The 19,210-nt window shown below is 44.3% G+C and overlaps 1 long non-coding RNA gene and 1 other non-coding gene across 2 annotated transcripts; both read right to left on the reverse strand.

Annotated features, from left to right (window-relative positions):
• Nucleotides 1–11,169: 11,169 nt before the first annotated feature.
• LOC120666052 lies at nucleotides 11,170–11,578 on the reverse strand. Its single transcript, XR_005671526.1, has 3 exons — nucleotides 11,487–11,578; nucleotides 11,308–11,409; nucleotides 11,170–11,225 (listed from the first exon to the last, which is right to left on the reverse strand). It is a non-coding gene; the product is annotated as an uncharacterized LOC120666052 (long non-coding RNA).
• A 6,252-nt stretch (nucleotides 11,579–17,830) lies between these two features.
• On the reverse strand, nucleotides 17,831–17,937 carry LOC120668297. Its single transcript, XR_005672390.1, has one exon. It is a non-coding gene; the product is annotated as a small nucleolar RNA R71 (small nucleolar RNA).
• Between the last annotated feature and the right edge of the window lie 1,273 nt (nucleotides 17,938–19,210).

Raw genomic sequence — 19,210 nt, forward strand, 5'->3', positions numbered from 1 at the left:
AAAGGGGAAAAGAAAAGATAACCTTTGGTACCGGTTGGAAAATCCAACCGGTACCTTAGGGTTCTATTTGGGTAAAAAAAAGTGGGGCGTCGCGCGGGAGTCGAACCGTGGCCAGCGAAGCCCAAATTTCCGCGAGTTACCATTGAGATACTGACGAATTCCGTTCAAAGGGGGTCAAAGAAGATTGAAAAGTGAACTGCAAAATGCTTAAGATACCGGTTTTGTTAATCCACCCGGTACCATAGGGGCTTTTCATTTCCCGCCCGTTGGGCCCTAAGGCACCGGGTGTGCGGAGAACCGGTACCAAAGTCTCGCCTAAGGCACCGGTTGGAGATACAACCGGTACCTAAGGCCTACATAGGTACCGGCTGAATTTTTGACCCGGTACCTTTGGCCAAGGGTATAAACCCGTTGCCTTCTTCCTCCCAATTCTCCACTGCTCCTCCATTCCTCCGGTCGACCGCCGCCGCCCTCCATCTCCGCGCGCGCACCGTCGCATAGTCGTGCCGCCGCTGCCACATTGTCACGCGCGCCGCCTCTTCCTCTCTGCGCTCGGTCCGGCGTCGTCCGCCCACGCCGGTGGCCCCCGCCCCTCCTCCGCTCTAGCTGCCGGTAAGTGCTCCGCCCGTGAAATTCAACATCGCTGGCGCGATTCCGACCTCCCTGACCCCTCCACCGAAGCTTCCCGTGGAGCAAGAGTGCCAGAGGACCCCTGCATCGACTCGTCCACGGGCACCGCACCGCCCTCGCCGCTCGCCTTCGACGCCACCGCCCCTGCACGGCCGCCTTGCTCGATTTCGAGCCTCGGTAAGTCCCCCAAGCCCCCGCCATCCTTTTGCGCCCGGATGCGAGCCCCAAAGCCGCCCAGCGCGTACGCCCCGGCGAGCGCCGCCGCGCAGAGCTGCCACCGCCGTCGAACCCGCCGCCCCGAGCCTTCCCTAGCCCCGCACATGCCATAGGTGGATCACGCATGCCGCGTAGTCCATCATAGACCCAAAGCCCGGTCGATTTGACCCCCGGAGGGCCGAGTTCGGCCATCTCCGGTGAGCCTCCGCCGCGGGAGCGTCGTCTCCGGCGACTCGCGCCGCCGCCCCGCGCGCCCAACCAACCTCAGCCGCCCGATCTTGATCCAACGACCCGAAACACCCAAGCCCGAGTCAATCCAGGCGGATAACGGTCAGCGCCCACGTGTTTTGCTAAAGAGCCCCTCAGCTTCTTCAAAATAAACCCGCAGTCCATGCTAGTTGAAAAGTATTTCCAAATCCGCCCCTGCTTTTACGTTTTAGACCCTGATCTTCTTTAAAATTTAACCCGCGGTCCACCCAACCGTTGCCCCTGGTCTTTTTGTATCCTAACCCCCGTGTCTACCCTTTAATTATGTATAGGTCCCTGGTTTTGCAGAAAAAACCCCTAGAAACTTAGTTTTTCTTGCAGAAAAGCCCCTAGACCTTGTTTTAAGCGAAGTTTTCACGTTCTAGCTCCGTTTTAGGCATTCTTTCTGTCCACGCGATCGTTGTAACGCGTAGAATAGTTCTAGCATAGTTTTGGTTGCTGTTTTCATGTATTGTTGTACTGTTTCTTAGTTTTTGCTATTGTTTGCATGTATTTTTATGTTGTGTATTGTTTTTGGCCATGTGTTCGTGAGAAGACGTTGATCCATCTGATCAGTAGCCCCAGTACCAGTACCCGGAGCAGCCATCTTCTAAGCAGTTTGAGCAGCAGGAGCAGTTTGAGGAAGGCAAGTATAACATGTATTTAAATAGAGAGTGAATAATGCTTGTATTTATGTATTTATCATGTATTTTTGTAACTCATGTATTTATCATGTAACTCGTGTAACGACGATGAGTAATTTCGTATTCGCTCTCTAACTCATGCATTCGCCATCCCTCGACCCTCAACTCTAGACCTCGACCCTCAACCCCGTTCCTCGACCCGGTTCCTCGACCCTCAACTCTCAACCCCGTTCCTCGAACCGGTTCCTCGACCCCATTCCACGACACACACACACACACACTGTCTAATACACTCTAACACACACACACTCACACTAACACACACAGACACACACACACACACTAACTCTCTCTCTCTTCCTCTGTCCCTCTAACATACACACACACACACACACTCTCTCTCTCTCTCTCAAACACACATATTCGTTCAAAGAATTGAATTCTCCTGCTTCATTTAAGGATGGACACATACTCTAACACATTTTTACGGTTTCAGTTAAGGATGGACCCCTTCGGTGATGAGCAGGCCGCCGGGCAATACATGTTGGACGCAATAAACGAAGATACGAGGACCAACACCACCCAGCCAATCGCTGAAGAAGATGCTCGGACAGCTGATTCGTTCCTGAATATGTCTGGAGATGCCGATGAAGAAGATGATGACTTTGCGCCGCCGCCCAATCAACAGCAGCATGTTCCAGTACGAATCTTAAAACTATATGCATGGTGTCTTCAGTAGATTAGTTTTGTGATTAACATATCTTTTCTGTAATTTAGTCGACCTCCGCATCGACTTCGTTGAGCCAGTCAAAAGGGAGACGCCGTCCAACCAAGAAAATGGAGGGAAGACAGGTCGTCAGAGAAGTGGACGCAGAGGGCTATCCAAGTGCTCCAGAGGATGCTAGCACAATATTTGTCAACCAATGTGGGGTTATTGTTAGGGCAAGAATTCCGATCACCACAAGACTATGGAAAACGACCAAACCCGAAGAACAGCAACACGCCGTGCCTGCACATCAGAAGGAAATGCTATGGGCAGAACTCAAGGATATGTTCACTCTTTCTGAAGGAGTTGACCAAGAACTTGTGAAGAAATGTGCCTTGAGAAAGATGGCCCTTGCCTTTGCAACTTTCAAGAAGAAGTTGTGCACCAATTACATCAAGAAGGATAAGGAGCCGAACTGGGACGATCTTCCTCAGGTTAAACCATACTGGGAGGAGTTCAAACAATACAAACTATCAGAGGAAGCCCAAAAAACATCCGAACAAGCCAAGGTGAATGCTGCAAATAAGAAGTACAACCACCACCTTGGGGCTGGCGGGTACAAGAAGTCAGTTAAAAAATGGCAGAAGATGGAGCAGGACCTTATAGATAGAGGCATCAGACCAACGACTTGGGATTGGCCGGATAGATCCAAGTGGTGGTTATTTGCTAATGGTGTGACACTAAACCAGTTGGATGGAAGTTTGGTCGTGCCCGAGCATATGCAAGAAGTGTCCAGCGATCTAGTTGCTGCAATAGATGAGACTCAACAAGGAACATTCCATCCTCAAAGGGAGAATGATGAGCTGACAAGGGCATTAAAGAATACGGAACACCCTGGACGAGCCCGCGGCATCGGCGTGGTCTCATGGAAAGTTGCTTGGGCCGGAGATCCCTCTTACAAGACTCACCGGAAGAGCAAAGCCGAACAGGAAGAGAAACTTCGTGCCATAGAAGAAAAGATGAACGAGAAGGTTGCGTCCTTGGAATTTCAGATGGACGCCAGGGTCAATGAGGCGGTGCAGCTAGCTCTGAGCCAAAGGGGCACTGCTCGGTCGCACCCGGATGTTGTGATAAGCCCGGCCTCTCAGCGACGCAGCAGCTGTGCATCCACGGCGGCGCCCTACATACAAGCGGAACAGCAACCCCAGATTGAGCCAATGGCGGTAGATGACCAGAGGTATCTAGTGGATGATGTCACCATGCCGACACCGTGCGAGCTTCATGTGCGAGCAAGAAATATATCCATTCATGTCGCATACGGGTCAACCCTGCCCCTGAATCCTTCTACTACAATTCATGGAAGGCCGATACCTCCTGGCTACACCTCCGTCACAGTCGAGCAGATAGTTGGAAACAATGAGGATCTTGAGCTCGACTTCGTTGGAGGGGATGGAGAGAAGACATTGGGAGACGCACTGCACGGGGTCGTTCTATGGCGCAAGGCCGACATCAAACTTACTGCAAGCACAACGGCTCCCGTGCAGACCGATCGCCAGTCTCCGCGGCCTACCTCACCGCCGTCCCCACTACCACCTCCTTCACCACCGTCTCCGCCGGCGCAAAGGGCCACGAGTACTCCAACTCCTCCTACACTAGAAAAGGGAAAGAAAAAGACAGCATCCCTCCCAGCGGCTGGACCCTCAAAGAAGAAGCAGAAAATGGTCAAAAGACAATTAACCTACGAGAAAACCGCTGAGGAGTTGGAAGAGGAGACTGCTCGATATATAAAAGAACAATTGAAGCCTAAAGTCCCCCCGCCTCGGGAAAAGGTACCTCTAGAACTAGGGAAAAAGCTTCTCGCAAACCTAGACAACCCACCAAAACCGAAAAGCTTACCCTCGGACTATGATCGTACTCTGACAAAGGCACACAAGGTGAGAAATCTGAAGAAAAAATGTGGCAAGACCATTCCTCAGCTTGGCACACAACAAAAAGAACTCGAGCCCCTCCGGGTGCCAGGGTTGCCACTCCTACACCCGACGGATGTACAACTCTAGGCGGACCTACAGGCCGCAATATTTCTTTCTGAAACTGGATTAACGCTAGAGGAGGCAACGGGGCATGTGGAGGCAAAAATCTCTGTCGCTCGCACTATTACTCCATTCCAGCATGGAAAACCGTTTGTCACTGAGGAAGAGGAGAAAAGTCTAGGCACGCAGATGTTCAATTTGCATAGATGGTACCTGCGAATGCGAAAGACGAAGGAAAAATGTTTGGAGTCAAGTATCGTGACCATGATTTCTTCCGCGGGGAGGACGACATCTGGGTGTACTTCCAAAATTTATATCACATTTACCATCGACAAAGCCCTCGACGCCTCTATCATCACCATTTGGGTTATGTAAGTATCACATACCTCTACATTAATACTTTTTGTTAACAAGAACATAATTATATGTGTGCATTATAAAATTTGTATTGCATCATTTAGACAGGAGATCCAAAGAAGCCGAAAACATGGATGGCACCATCAGATCGGCTTCATGTCTCCTTTGCTAGTCAATTAGAAATTGATCAACGAAAGTTACAAGGAAACATGTGAAAACATGTACGATTCGTTGACTAGGCAAAGTTACAAATCCTATATATTCATACCAGCCTTGATCGACTCAAATCTCTGTTATATTACTAAATAAATACTAAGTTGTCTAATACAATTATGTATATATCCTATCTATATCTGCAGTTATCATTGGATTTTACTCATACTTTTCGTAGAGACCGGCAATCTTATAGTCTTTGACTCAATGAGAAATCCATATTCCGCAATCCAACATATCATAGACCCCTTGAACAGGTAAGTTCAGTTTGCACAATCAAATCTTTTTTCTGTTAATAACAATTCCTGAATATCAAACTTAACTTTGGGTGTAGGGTTTGGAAAAAATTTGTGAAAAATAACAAAGGACGTGGTCAATGGAGGCCCGAACTGAACATTAACATGGATTATCCGGTATGGTCATTCATAAAGATTTGTCTAGTTAAGTATATAATCCCAAATTGTTCTAAATTGAGTAATTTATTTGTTTCTCCTTAAGTGTGCGAGACAACAACAAGGAACTGATTGGTGCGGGTACTACATATGCGACTACTTGCACATCATGACTCCATGCGGGAAGGCTACTGATGAAGAAACGAGAGTATGTCCAAACCGTTCACTAGTATATTTTCATAATTGTACTAACACACAGAATGTTAATGCTTTTTTCCTAAATGATAGATGTCTCAAATGGGGGATGAATGTTACTCTACTAATCGGATCAACGCCGTGTGCGAGCAGCTCGCCGGATTCATTTTGAACGAGATCTTGGATCCTAGAGGCGAGTTCTACCACAACGGTCACATCGATAGAGGACTTTCATCGACATCCTGAGGGGACTAGTAGTTGGACGGCTAACATGACTTGTACATTTGTAAATATTTTTAAACATTATGCCTTGATGTTTGTAAATTTGTAAATATATTAGTTCATGTAATTAGCTTAATTATATGCTCGCATTTCACTTTTAGTTAGTTTCAAATATTCTCTGAAAATGAACACGAACAACCAATGAACGTAGAGTACTGTAGAGTTTGAGTGCGTTTAGCAATTATAAAAGAATAAACAGTAATAAATAGAACAAACAAAACTGGATTTGGGAAAAAAAGGGAAAATGTCATTGGTACCGGTTGGAAATACCAACCGGTACCAAAGGGGCTGCCACCTTACGTCAGCGAGGCAGCCTCTTTGGTACCGGCTGGTATTTCCAACCGGTACCAATGGAGGCCTAAGGCACCGGTTAAAAAACCCAGTGTCTTAAGTAGAGGCCAATGGTCGCGGTTGCGGGGCACCGGTTGGAAACCGGTGCCTTTGGCCTTTCTCAGCCGGTGCCCAAGGCCCGTTTTCTAGTAGTGAGACGTCAACTTCAGTCATGCCTCAGCTATTACCGGCCACATGCGAATTCCGTATGCTCTCTCTCCCCTCCCTCGCCCTATATTTGTGCATGTGTAATACTAATAAATAGGGGTGGTAATGGGTTATGACTCTAATGGTCTCTTCAGATATTAATATGACTCTTAATTTTTTTAGTCCAAAATTGTATATGATTAGAGCTCGACCCTTTTAAGATCCTTCTCTTAAATTCTCTAAGACAAATTCTAAGGCTCTTTACCACCCTCACTGCTACATGATGACACATACTCTCATATGCTTTATGTTCTTCTAATGCAGACCCTGGATGGCAGGAACGGAACATGGCACACTTGGGTAAGGGTTGGTTTAGGATTGGTGACCAGTCAGAGCAAGAACATCCTCGAGGACCCCTTGTAACCAGAAGCCTTTGAAGTTCACTAGATGTCACTGATGCTGCTTGGTGGTGCGTGGCAGTGTGCCGCTTGTCCCATGCTAGCTATTCGTATCTCGCTTGAAAGTGCTGACTTCTCAAGCGACATCAACTTGGGACCTGGTAGTGTCAGGTTAAAAGAGTCGGCATGGTACGCACAATCGAACAACAAGAGTGCATTAGCACCCGCTAATCTGTATATAGTTTCACCCTTGCATTTAACTATATATTCTTTTGTATCAGTGTGTGAAAGTGATCAGGTGCTCGTAGCCTAACAGGGGGAGAAGGTGAATTAGGCAATTTAAAACTTTAACCTAAGACTCCAATTATTTTGCACATAAATATAAATTAAACATGCTATCTAAATGTGCAACGGTTCTTCTAATGTAAAACCCTCGTTCCCAAAAAGTAATACAACCTATAGGCAATCCTAACTTAATCTACTCTAAAAAATAAATGCACACAAGTTGGAATATGAAATGCGAAAACTTAAATAGGGATGAGAGGAAGCAACTCTTGACGCGAGATTTATCCCGTAGTTCGGTTAGCACAAAGCCAATTCTACTCCACTTTGTTGAAGCATTCACTAAGAGTATCGCTTCTCGGTAATCAAATCTCTTCTGAGGACACTTTGACTTGCCACAAAGGCTTACCACCAAGTCACCACAGTCGTCTTGATCCCGCTTTTCAATAAGGAGTTCTCGAGAAAGGAAGAGGCTCTCCACATCCCCACACTCTCCACACCAAACTAGAGGGTCAAAGACGTAGGCGGAAGGCCACAAAGCTCCAAGGAGCCGACACATTGAAATACAAGTTTGAGATGCTCTCAAGATTGAAATACAAGTTTGAGATGCTCTCAAGCACAGCACACAAAGCACACCATTTTTCTCTCACACTAAACTTGAGCTAGCCTAGCACTGTCACCATAAAGTTTGTGCTAAACCTAAGAATTTGATCAATATGCTTTTGGATGGCTTGGAGATGTTTTTTTAATGTGTATAGCGTTCCTCTAGACTCATCAAACTCAAAATGGCTAAGAGATGGCCTATATATAGGCCACCAAGTCCATGGAGCCATTGCTATCAGTTATGCTTTTTTCCGAAGACATCGGTTAAACCGGTGGGTACCGTTGGTTTAACCGGTCACACACGGGCCGAAACTAGCCGTTGGATCCTCTGACATGCCTTGCAGCTGATGTAGTAGTCACCGGTGCTGAAGATCTTTCTCCTTGGCTCCTTGCAGTGCTGACCTCATTGCTCCGACGCTTCATCAGTTTAACCGGTCCTGAAGACTTGGCCCCTTGTTGCTTGACATGCTCTCTGAGTAATAGTATGATGAATACATTGATGCATGTTGTGGACCCATCAGTTAAACCAGTGAAGTTAAGTTTTCTTCACATGACTCCTACCCAAACGCACATTGGATTGCTCCGAGGCCTATGCGTCGGTTTATGGTGCTGCTGATTTATGTAGAATTCGTCCAATTCAATGTTTTTTTTAGTTCTTTCTTCGTATTTTATTTTGCTAGGGCTTTTTACTTCATTCTTGGAATATAGAGAGATTCACTTGACAAACTTGTAAGTCTCATTGATTGCGTTGTCATTCGATCACCAAAATCACAAGGAATAACTTAAACGGGGGCTCCTATCTATATTCTAGAAGATACATTGGCTATGTATCGCACGGCCTGCTACGGCCCACTTATAGTCGGCCCGCTCTTCTATGGAATAAGAAGATCGCAAATGGAAGCCAGCAGCTTGCCGCTGTAGCTGACCTGCTATGTGACGAAGGATATGATTGCAGGAGAGGGTAAAGTAATCAAGTATGTTATTTCTGTTTTTTTTTGCTTGAGTAACTTATTGTTTTGCTAAATAATTGTCAACATTTTAACATACTAGATCTAACATTCTTTTAATTTAGTTCAACAATTCCAATAAATTAGTTCAACAATTTAAATGAAAATATTGAAGCACTACATCAAAGATGTTGAAACATGTACATCAAGATGTTGAGTTAGTATATTTCAAATGTTGCTTTATGAAAAAGAATAAAAAATTATGAATATATCCATGTTTGATCTTATTCTGCTGCACAAATTGTAAGTAACACCTTGGTTCAAACGGAATACAAAATGCATCTATAGTTTGAGAGAAAAATGCAATCAAAATTTCATATACGAAAGAGGTCCATCCGTCAGTCCTCCGCAGCAACCAACTGCAGGCTGACATGTGTCTTGCTTCTCCACCCACAAGACAACCCTACGATGAATTGGTTTCCAATTTCTAGTGATTTCATCTGGTTCACTCATTCCACTCGCACGGATCTCAAACATTGGAAGATGAGTAAAAAAATTTCTTCCTAAAGATATATATATATTTTCTGACTAAACGGGGTCATGTTCGTCACAGTATGTCAACGACTTGCGGCACAATTGAGATTGATTACATCTGACAGTTAGCAGCAAAGCGCTGCTGGGCTACTGGAACTCGTCAACCAATCATCAAATTTGGGCCGGCCCATCTATGCATACTCCCTTCATAGTATTGCTGGGCTGCAATATATGAAGGGGTATTCATAGATAGATGGGCTGCAAGTAACATGTTAGAGTATCTCCAACACTACCCAATATTTTCTTTCCAAAATTTGTTGTTTGTCAACTCCCCAAATAGATATAAGGAGACAAAAAAGGTCCATATCCAATAGTTCCCTATTGTTACTCCCAAAAATAAAAAGTTGTGGTCCCACATGATTAATTCCACGAGAAACTTTTATGGCTGGCGGTGATGGAACCCGCTGGGGTTTGCTCCCGATCTTTCGATGAGAGTGGGGGATAACTCAATTTGAGGAGGATCGACATTGTGCTGCCCGACTACAACACCACAAGGGCTGCACTGTGCCTTAATGACAGTTACACCGCCTCCAATTTGTGTTGTTCTTGTTGTGCCAAGAACAACCTTGAACCTGCAAGCAAATCGAAAAACAAGCAAGAACAAGTGGACAAGCAAATATCACACAGACCTTGCCCAAAGGATGAATCTGATACACACAAGTTTGGGGTTCTGAATCAAGCAAACAGGTGGTCTAATCAACGCACGCGTTCACTAGGAAGTAGCAGTAGCTAAACTTGGATCTAAACAAAACCCACCCTTCCTCCTGGTGGCTGGAACCTCTATTTATAGATAGGAGGCAGCCAAGAGGCGTGGGGAGGTGGAAACCCTAACACAATATGGGCCCCTAGTGGGCCAAACAAGTTACAAGGCTGTCAGCCCAAGACTAGAGGTCTGAACGTCTTCTGGTCGATTGAGAACGTCTCTAGTGGAATTTTGCAGTGGGGTTGGATCCATTTGAAAGTAGACTTCAAGATCTTTCCAATGAGTACTCATATGCCTCAAACAACATCCGGAGTCGAGAAATATTGCCAAATAAATTTGATGTTTTCTGGCTGTACAAACTTGAAGTCTGAACTTGGTGTCTGATCTTGTGATTCCTTGTGTAATCTTGATGTCCAAATTGATCGGTTGACCCATTAGCTTCCTCTTCACCATTTCTAATAATAATAAAATCATCACAATGATTTAGTAGCATCCAATCCTGAGATGAAGGTTTATGGATAGCGAGGAACGAGTTTACCTGATAATTTAGCTATCGTGCACGAGCTCTTGTCATTGGTCCTTGCTGCGTAGTAGGCATGAATGTATCGTTGGAAGGGATGTCCTCATCATCCTCCCCTTCTTGCATTCGAGTCATCCTCGACTCAAGTTCATCTTCCTCGCCCAAATATGGTAGTCAATGTTTAACAGAACATAAAGATTAACCATTCTTTTCCATGCAAGACTGCATGTTATACTGGAAGCTAGCATAAAAAGCATCTATATAGGAAGCTAGCATAAACAAGCATGGTACTGAATAAATGAATGATCAAGACCACATTGTATAATAACTGGAAGACCAAGACCACATTATTCGAAAATTTTACCTGATTTAGAGTAGCTTCTTTCTGCTGCGCTAGCATACTCTGAAATTCCTGCTTCAGTTCTTCTTTGAGTGCTATATTAGCATTTTCCAGATCCTCTTGCATCTTTCTCCTATTTTCTTCTTTCTCCCTTTCCCTTTCAGCAGCTTCGTGTGCACACTGTTCTTTTAGCTTCACAATCTCAACTTCAAAAGCAAGACTCTTCTCTTTGGCTGCTGCTTCAGCACACGCAAGTACTTCAATGTTCTCCTTCATAAGTTCCCTTCGCGTTCTATTCTTTGCCATGTATCCTTGCCCATGTACTTTGGATGATTTGATTTGTGTGGTTTCTTTGTACGATGACTGGAAAATCATGTTTTCCTCAGATGTTTTAAGCATTTGTCTATTAGGTTCTGACTCAATCTCACACATTTTATAGGCTGCATTATGCTAAATAAAATAACATAATCTGTTAGAGTTGCTTGATATAACCAGCAGCTAGAAAAAAAGGCTTGACAAAAGATTTACTCACATATACTTCAGCTGACAAAGAATTTGACCATTTGCCCTGTTTTGTGTGAGTGGTCTTCCAAAGAAAAAGATCGCTTGGCTCCTCACCAGTTTCTTCGTCTCTCTATGAGCCAAAGAAACAATTCAACACATAATTGCTGCATACAAGGAAAGGTTCAGATTACTGTACGTAATGATTACCTGCTCATAGCTACACTATGAGAAATTTTTTAAACCCATCAGATGCTTGGTTTTTTGCTGCTGACGGTTGTTGGAGTTCTGGCTACTAACCTTCTGCAAGATGACAACCAATGGAGTGTAACAATGCAATTTTGGTTGATAAAGTTTGTTTGACCATGTAGATTTTTTTAGAATTAACCTTGAATCCATCAGATCCAAAATACAGTAACAAGTAGTGCCACTCAAAAAGGTGTAGTTCTTCAGGCTGTTTCGAATTCTCTCACCATAATTGTTATAAGCCTTGTAAGTGGCGCTCAAAGCTGATCGCCATCCTTTGTATCGCTCTTTGGCAATGTTCCATATTTTTTCTTTTGCTTCATCCTCAGTGGCAATGTTGACGAAGTTCAACAGTCTGTTTATAGTTACAAAACAAGAAATGGTTCATCATGATTAGTTTTATGCATCACATGGTTAGGAACAAAAAATAGTATGCAGCGTACCAGTATCTCTTCTGCAATAACATTTTTGACATTTTCCTTTATGTCCTTCCAACTGTTTACTCCAAGTAGTGGGGCCTTTTTTCTTGTAAACAGTGCAACCTCATCGACAAATGTACGGTAGTTCGGTCCAACCGGACCTTCAAGCCTTGATGAAAATTCGATTGGTAGTTTCTGAGTGCGATCCTTGACTCACTTGGTGGCTGCTGCTGATCCTTTAACAGTGCCACGCTCTTTTCTTGCATTCATTGGAGCCATCTCCTTGCAAAAAACACAAGAACTTGAGTTGTGCCAATTCAAAATTTGGATAGGTAAACCCAGTATTAAAAATATATGAATGATCACAAACCATTTCTCTTTTCCTTTTTCTTCCTTGCATGGCTTGGCCAATTTGAGGTTGGTGTCGCATTACTACCATTACTTTCATCGACCTCACTTGTAATGCCATCTGTGTCACGTTTCTCTACATATGTCACTGCACACAAAGTTAGAGCATCTCCAAGAGTTTGCTATATTTTACTTGGCATATCTTGTGTTTTGCCAACTTCTAAAAAAATATGCCAAGTAAAAAAAGAGCTTATCTCCAACAGTTTGGCATAATTCACTTGCTAAATCCAGATCTAACTTACATCAGAAACCCTGAGAGAGAAATAAAATTATATTTATGCCCTTCCACCTCTTGAAAACTTAAATCAGGAACCCTTCTCTGTTATTTATTTTTTTTTTCAACCTCCCACCTGACTAGAAACCACGATGTCAACCGCGCGTATATTTACGCGCTGGAGGCTGTTTTTTCCCAAGTTGCCAAAAATTGCCAAGTCTTTTGCCAAACTGTTGGAGGAATATTTTTAACGTTTTTGCCAAAAATCAAAGATGGCAACTCGATTTGCCAAACTGCTGGAGATGCTCTTAAAAGTTGTGGTTAAAAAAAGTTAGTAGTAAAAATAAAGTGATTGAAAAAGGGAAAAAAGTTACTAATTCTGGGTATGTGCCCTTTCAGCCTTAGCCATTCCTTGTACATGGTGATTGTTTCATCCCTAAAGTCATCTCTTAATTCTGTTAGTCACCACAAACATATACCAGTCTAGTTGCAGTTTATATAAAGTTGCTAAGATTATAATAAAACAAACTCGTATGCACAACATAGATGTCATACATGTGGCTTTGTCCGCTTGCAGGTTTGCAAGCCAATCTTTGAATGCATCAAATGGATCGTCCATAAACGGATGCTCTTCATCTTCTGGCTGCTGCCTTGGTCTCTTGAGGGGTGTTATGCTCACTTGATGTGCTGTCTCTTGCTCCTTTGAGAGTACTAATCTGATTGTCCTTTCTTCGGCATATTCATGTACCATGCGTTCAGCATGTCGGGTATAATCAATAGGCTGCAGCGCGCGTTGCTACATCCGTGCCACATCGCTTCTTGTAGTATATATAAGTAGTCCGGCCCAGCATACCCTAGCTGTTCTTTGATACTTAGCAAGCTCAAAAAATTAATACCCCCCTTATCCAATTTTGGCTGGACGCGTGGGTGCTCTGCAGTAGGCCCCTTGCACTGAAAATATACTGTCCACATCTCTCCGGTTAAATTAGCTCTGCGAGGTAAAAATGTCAGCGTAGATGATTATAGCATACGCCAGTATTTATAAGCTACAAGTGTTTGGAGAATTATCAAGAAATAAAAACATTATAACTCAGATCATTGTAAAACTAATTCTCAAGTCACAAAAGCAAGATAATTCTCCATCAGTAATATATCCATTAAAGTAACATTATTATATAACTAATTGTCAAGTCATAAAAATATGGAATACTTTATTTGGATAAGCTCAGGTCCAAGTGCTATAACTCAATTCATTGTAAAACTAGGCCCTCTTTGGCCAACTGCCTACCTATACCACTATTTAATTTCAAAGTGTCTCTAGCCGACAAAGTGTCTCCCTTATCGAAGTGCTTAGTTTTTCAATTTCTAATTTTTCCAACTCCTTTGCACATAGTGCATTAAAGAACCTACTCAGCTCGATCACTGGGATCACCACATCTTCAGGCAATATGTTGCGCACCACTAAGGGCAAAAGTTTTGCAAGATTACATGGAGGTCATGAGTTTTAAGTCCAGAAAGCTTGCAACCATTGACGTCCACACATCTCCTACCTTAGAATCTTTGCAGTCAATGGTTGCAAGCTTTTGATTGTAGCAAAGGCCTGGAAAGGAAAAGGACCATCCTCTTGATTGTATATGTGCATGAGCTGGTTGAGTGAAGTTGTGTGGAGCCAGGACCGAATGAAGTTTTATGTGAAGATTGCCGGCTCGCTCTTCACTCTTTCCTTCTTCCTTTCTCTCTTTCTCTCTATTTTTTTAAATCTCTCTCTTTTATTTCTTTCTCTTTTTTATTTTTTATTTTTTTTTATCTCTCTCCTTTTCCCCCTTTTTTTGACCTCTCATTTTTTCAGGCAAGCTAGGGCTGACACCTTCTTGAAATAAGGATACTCCTTTGGATGGCCGGAACTTGCAGTGTGATGCTCAACGATTTCACCCACACTTGGACTTTTGTGTGAAAGTCAAGTGTGCAATCCGGGTCTCCTTTTGAGTGTGTTCCAACTCCAAAGAGCATCAAAGTGTTCACCTGATGCAGTCCTCATGTTCTCGGGCATCATATGTCCCCTATTCTTCTTAATCGTCACCTCAAATGGTTAGGACCAAGAATACCCGAAGGTGCATACTATGCTTAAAAACATGATCTTGCATTTATTGTTTAGAAGAAAGATTTTTTTTAAGATAATCCGGGCTATCTCCCTGCAGTGTTTTGTTTATAGTCGCAAGCTCGACCAGGGGGGTTCATCCTGCAGCTATCAATGGTGATGTAGCTCCCAGCTTCACCACCATTTATTGATTTATCGTTGTTCAAGCTGCAAGGTTAGTGCACAAACACTACTACGAGCTCTGCAAAGATATTATGATACAAATCCAAATACAACCATCGTAAAGGGCGTTAACCCTGAAATGATCGTACGACTCGCAACGACTTGGCACAAAAGACCTCAGAGATATCAAGGATGGGCATGGGTTTTGTAATGAAGCGGAATGGAACTTCATGCTCAATGAGTGAGTGGCTTGATCTCTGAATAGAGAAACTCGAGAATGTTCATGGCCCCATAGTGAAAGAGGATGTGTAACTCTGTGGGCCGAATGAAGAATTCTCAGTTCGGGTCATGGGGGAAATGAGTCTCTTTCAACTCATCCCCTCCTTAGGTAGGAAGCTTCACACTTCATCAAAGATGAACATGGTGGCAAAGCAATCCATCCTAGGCTTCCAATAGAAGTTCATGAATTGTGAACATAACTTCTATTGGGCACCAATCAAAATCAAGAAAGAAGATGTGAATTTTGAATCACTTGACTTGATTGGCATCGATCGGTAATCGAGGATAAGGGTAAGAGTTCGTCTCACTCAACTCGATCGGTAAGGCATGATGGTGAATCTCGTAGCTGGATGAGGAACTAAGTCCAGAGAGGATGGCTCTAAAGACTCACCTCACAGGGACGGAAGGTGTTGTTGACGGCCATTATTTCCCATTTTGACCGTCAACTTCTCGGGAATAAATTGAGTCTTGCACTATGTTCCATACATATTTTATTTAATTCTAATAAGTTCCACAAGTTTTGGATGAGTTTTGATTTCAGGAGAACACATGCCAAAAGAGGACAAATTTGGGCAAAAACCCAGGTCGACAGGCCTATCCTAGGCCGGCCGGCCTGGCACCCCTACACACACTGCCACGTCTTTGATCCATGGGTGATGTCATGTACTCAAGTGTATCTGAGCCAAGGATTGGATGTCGGTTTGATCAAATGGACCGAAAGGCTTGCACAAGGATCAAAGGACCCACCATTCAGCGTAAAGCCATATCCAAGTCAGCAATCCACACCCTGGAGTAATCACAAGCGTCAAGTCACAACGTCGGTGGAACGGAGGGCTAGCACGAGCCGGAGAGAGGCCGGCCGGCCTGGCCTTGTCTGCGTTCGAGCTACGCAAGCTACACCGACTCTAGGAGGAAATCACAGACGTCCACGCAAAGGCAGTTGCTAGATGGCCACACTCCTAGGCCGGCCGGCCTAGGAGAGGCCGGCCAGCCCCACATTGCAGCCACTCAGGCTCCGGCTTCGCGTGGAAGTTAAGCTCAACCGTCACAACCGCCTCCAACCGACGCCACATGCTTCACCTGCTCAGAACCGACCTTGGAAGGCTATAAATAGAACCCCCATCCATCACTTGTAACACACACCAAAGGAGTTCTCTTCTCTCATTCTTAGTTTCTAGAGTAGGTCAGGTAGTTGGGAGTTAGAGTCGAGTCGAGCATGTCTCGGGATTCCAGAGTCGTCATCGGAAGTCGAGTATAAGCTATTATATCTTTTTCTTTGACATTTATCAATACAATTATCTTCTTTATCTTTTTGAGTCATCTTTACTTTCCGCATTATTTATCTTCTCAAGTTATCATACTTGTGTGCGGAAGTAATTCCTTTAGCTTAGGCTTTGTATCTTTCTTGTTTATTAGGATCTTACCTTACGGATTTTCTTGCCCGGACTAGGGAACTCAAGTTAGGTCCCTAGGTTGAGGGGGATTTCTCTTGAACGCATCAAGAGAAATCCTAACACCGAGTACGGACGTGCTGTCCGAGCTTAGTGTTAGCTATAAAGTGTGTTCCACCCCACGGTACCGTTGTGGTAGGCGGCAGGTGGTGATAGCCATGTCCGTCCCTTGTAGTCCACCACGTTCGGGTGCTTTCATAGCAATAGTGCCGACTGCCGTTGGACTCCCTTGTCACCCCAGTCTGAGTCCTTCCCTGAGGCCGCCGAAGTAAGCTCTAGGTTCCCGATAACTAGTTAGGAGCAAGATTTAGTCTAGAGAGGCTAGCTCGATAGTTTAGAAGTGTTTTAGGAGTCTTTCTCGCTCATTGTCCTCCCAGCTGCTTACCTCTCTAAGGATTAGAGTCTCCTGTGTCAGACGGTCATCGTTTCCATTATCTTATCTATCTATCAGGCTTACCCCCACTAAGTTAGTCGGTTGATATCTCTAGTAAAGTTTCTCATTCGATTCTTCGATACTCTTTACCATAGTGCTTCCCTGAGGAAAATTACGATACCCTGGAATACTGCAAGGTGAAGTGCTACAGTGGTGATTCTGTGTGCTTGCAGAATCCATATTCTATTGAGCCTAAGAAACACCAACAAGCATTTCTAGCGCCATTGCCGGGGAAGCAATTGGCTAAAGATATCATCGAATAGTTTGATAAAATTTACTAATTTATCACCGCTAATTTTAGTGGGATTACCATTGCTCTCGGATATCTGTGATTTCTGCAGAGCAGTGCGAGACCAGATTCGATCTACCATATCACTTCAACTCAGACCAGAAGAATTAGGTGAATTGTTTGACGCATAGTCGTCCTACCAGAAAAAACTTTCTAGATCAAGGCTTGACAACACCAGCATCAATACCCATGGCTCAGAAGACACCCCATCAATTCTCAGCCCCGTCCAATAGCCATATCCCTACTAGACTGACCAATGACCTAGGCACTGATGGCCTTGAGATAAAGACTAATCTTGTCAACATGGTCCAAGCAAGTCCCTTCTGCGGAAAGGCATCAAAGGATGCCAACGCTCGTCTTCAAAATTTTCTGGAAGTGAGCAGCATAATCAACCCAAGAGGCACTATGATGGATACTGTTTGCCTTCGTCTGTTCCCATTCTCTTTGCTTGGGAAATCAAAGACGTGGTTCTACACCTGCAAGTAAGAATTCAACACTTGGGATGCTTGCGCCAATGCTTTTCTAGTCAAGTACTTTCCGGTGGGCAAAACCAATGCACTTCGAAACATGATTTCCAGTTTTCAACAACTCCAAGATGAGATAGTCTCGGAAGCCTGGGAACGTCTTCAAGAATACATTGCAGCATGCCCACACCACGGCATGGAAGAATGACTTATCATTCAGAACTTCTTCCATGGCTTGAACCAGCGATCGCAAGATCACTTGGACGCAGCAGCGGGAGGAGCATTCCTTTACCTCGATGTTGCAGGAGCTAGAGTGCTCATCAACAAGGTTGTTTCCAACCAGAGTTGGAAGGCAGATAGGCAGCCGGCCCATGCAAAAGGAATACATGAAATTGACAGTGTCGATAGGCTGGCAGATGGATCTTCTCATGAAAAAGCTAGAATCTCCACACCAGGAGGTTAACCAGACTGAGTTTCAGATGACATGTGAGAAATGAGGCAATACTGGACACTCGGGCAAATCTTGCCCGTTCACTCAAGAGGACGAGAAATCCATTGGGAACGACACTCCCAAAGACACAGACCGCTGTCCTCAGCAAGGTTGGAATTCTAAGCCCGACCTCCCGTTCGGCCAACAGCAAGGTAACAATTTTACTAACAGTTTTCAGCCCTCGCTTAAAGACTTCATGAATGGCCAAAAACAAATCAATGACAACATTAGTGAGAAGTTTCTTGCTAATGATAAAATTCCTGAGTCTTTGGCTATGCAACTAGAGGGTTTTGACTCTGTTATTAAAAATTAGTTGAGTTTCAATGAATTGATAAAAACTAAAGTAACTCAGCTGGCCTCATTCTGTCGTGTCCCTAAAACGGGGGAGCTTCCCGAGCAACCGGGAGTGAACCCGAAAGAAAATGTGAATGTGGTAACTGTGTAGGCAAGACAATCCACACAGAGACCACATCTTCCACATGATGTAGGTGCATGGTGGAAGACCGTAACCGCCAGGAATACCGATGCTGAAGACGAGGTGTTGGAGGAGGCCAAAGAATCCAACACCATTGCTACCCAGGAAGACCCCGTGGAACCCCCTAGAACTTCACAGAACTGTCACGATACAACCGCCTTCTAGTTTCTAGAGCAGAAAAGGAGGCCGGTGGCCGACGAGCAATTCGGCAAATTCGTTGAGGTAATCAAGAAACTTTATGGCAACATACCACATCTTGGTACTATGCAGGTTCCCACGTATGCCAAGTATCTCAAGGATATCCTTGGCAACAAGAGGGTCCTGCCGCCCACCGAGGTCGTGCAGCTTACAGATGAGTGTAGCACAGCTATACTCAACCCTCTCCTGGAGAAGAAGAAGAAACCAGGATGCCCCACCATCACATGTTCCATCGGAGCCCAACACATTAAGCACGCTCTTTGCGATCTGCAAGCAAGCATCAGCGTCATGCCAAAGGTAATTTATGA

The sequence above is a fragment of the Panicum virgatum genome, chromosome 3N, assembly GCF_016808335.1.
Source record: "Panicum virgatum strain AP13 chromosome 3N, P.virgatum_v5, whole genome shotgun sequence".
Classification (NCBI taxonomy): Eukaryota; Viridiplantae; Streptophyta; class Magnoliopsida; order Poales; family Poaceae; genus Panicum; species Panicum virgatum.